Genomic DNA, 2,141 nt, shown 5'->3' with positions numbered 1-2,141 from the left:
TACTAATTTCTTTGAAATCATGTCTTTAGATACTACTGTTTACATATTCTCATATTCTCTTGACAATATCTTTCACAGCTTTGCTTATGGGGAGAAATAAAACTTTTTGCTTCACTGCTTCAGTTATGATTTCATTGAATAATATTACTGTGAAGTTAGGTGTGAGGTCTGCTAATAATGTGTACTTCTCTGTGCTTCTTTGTGGCTTTTTAGTGGAGTCACTCCACTAAATCCGTATCTTTCTTATACTGGGGTGGGCTCCCCATTACAAGAAATGTCAACCAGAAATGGAGACTGCACAAGCTCTCTGGGCAATATATTCTGTTTCACTGTCCTCATAAAATTTTATCCCTTCTATCCAGTCTGATTCTCTCTTGTTTTAGCTTCTGCATGCTGTCTCATATCCTCTTGGCATGTGCCACTGTGACTAGCCTGACTTGTAGTTGTTGACAGACTGCTATTAGCTCTGACTGAAGATGTCTCTTCTCCATGCTCAGCGTGTCCACTTTCTTCAGCCTCTCCTCACAGGGAAAGTGCTCCAGCCCCCAGAGCATCTTGGTGTCCTTTCACTGAACTTGCTTCAGTTTATTCAAGTCTTTCATGCACTGGTTATACCAACAGTGGTCACAGTTTTTAAAAGCAGTACTGATTAGAGGGATAATCACTTCCTTTGATTTATTGGCTGTTCTCCTGTTGACAGAGCCCAGGATGCTGTTGGCTGTCTTAGCTGTCTTTTCTGCAGAGCTGCTCCTGGCCTGTCAGACCCCTATTCACATGGTTTCAAGAGGTTCTTCCTTTGCAGGTGGAGGAATTTCCATTCATCCTTGTTGAATTTCATGCAGATCCTCCTGACATATTCCTCCAATCTGTCTAGGTCTCTCTGGACTTCATTCCTCAAGGACCTGCCCTTCATTGCAGGCTCTTGGAGACCCATTACTTCCTTTCTGACGCAGAAGTAGATAGAACTGAAACCACAAATGCTCATTCCTGTCTGGTGCTCTGTCTTTTTTATTTTATTTTATTTTATTTTATTTATTTTATTTTATTTTATTATCTTATTGGGAGGGGGAGGAAGCTGGAGTAATATTTTGATGCAACTTTTTTAACGGATAGGGGAATAATGCATGTGCTGTTTCTACTTTGCTCCTTGCTTTGTGACCTTTTTCAACTCTTCTATGTCACTGTTACACTGTTGCTAGTCACACTGTAGACCTTATGTTTTAAAAGCTTCTTCAAGAACATTTTGTTTTTATTTGCCTGTGAGATGTTTACCTGACATTGGGTCAGACTGTGAACTCCCTATTGACATTAGTGAACTTATTCATAGAGTTAGTGTTACTGGCTTCAACAGCTGGAAGAATTTACATATCAGAAATTTGACCTTGTCAGTCTCTATTCATACAGACAGTCCCATCTGTCAAATGTGAAGCCAAAAAATATGTCTCAAACAAGACAGGTTGGATAGAGTCCTGGACAAAACTCAACAACCAACCAACCAACCCCCCTATCCACCACCACCCCTCCCCAAAATAGACAAGATACATTCCAGAGAAGAGTGCACCTTTCAGGCAAGCAAGGAACTGCTCGAGAAGTGTTTTTTTGACACTGATTTCAGTAAGAGTAAAACACAAATCTGCTTAGGTAAAAGTGAGGGGAGGTAATTGGCAAGAGGAAATTCAGACTTCTAAGCAGTGAAAAACACTTCATTCCAGCATTCATTGAACTCTAAGCATCCTGAACCAAACATCATCACCATCACCATCATTAATGTCCATCGTGATTGTGGAAGTGTCATGGGAATTTCTTCTCAGTTTTTCTAAGTAACATTCTGCTTAACAAACAAACAAAAAAGTCACACTTTTCATTGCCTGAAAATATTCAATAGAGAAAAAAATTGGAATCCCTACAATGGTTCTGTTAACAAATATTACAGCATTCCCTGGTACACGAGCATACCACTTGTTTCTTTTCTGTATTTGAAATAGGAGGGATAGCAGATGAAACATGATAACTGCTTTATCTGCAAGCTGAATTTGCTGTTTTTGTTGAATTCTAGAGATTATCTGGAATGCCAGTATTATTGAAGTTATCCTGGAGAAACATGACCTTAGACATATTAGTGTTTCTCTAAGCCAGTAGCT

General features: G+C 39.4%; 1 long non-coding RNA gene across 1 annotated transcript in view; it reads right to left on the bottom strand.

Moving 5' to 3' along the window:
- The window catches only part of LOC118156456, an 18,827-nt gene extending 16,971 nt beyond the window's left edge, over positions 1-1,856 (bottom strand). The window contains exons 1-2 of the long non-coding RNA XR_004746275.1: positions 1,846-1,856; positions 1,170-1,173 (exon numbers count right to left, since the gene is read on the bottom strand). This is a non-coding gene — a long non-coding RNA (uncharacterized LOC118156456). The remainder of the gene's footprint in view (positions 1-1,169; positions 1,174-1,845) is intronic.
- Between the last annotated feature and the right edge of the window lie 285 nt (positions 1,857-2,141).

This window comes from Oxyura jamaicensis, chromosome Z (assembly GCF_011077185.1).
Source record: "Oxyura jamaicensis isolate SHBP4307 breed ruddy duck chromosome Z, BPBGC_Ojam_1.0, whole genome shotgun sequence".
Lineage (NCBI taxonomy): Eukaryota > Metazoa > Chordata > Aves > Anseriformes > Anatidae > Oxyura > Oxyura jamaicensis.
Note: the sequence above shows the minus strand (reverse complement) of the source record. Positions and strands in the feature narration are given on the sequence as shown.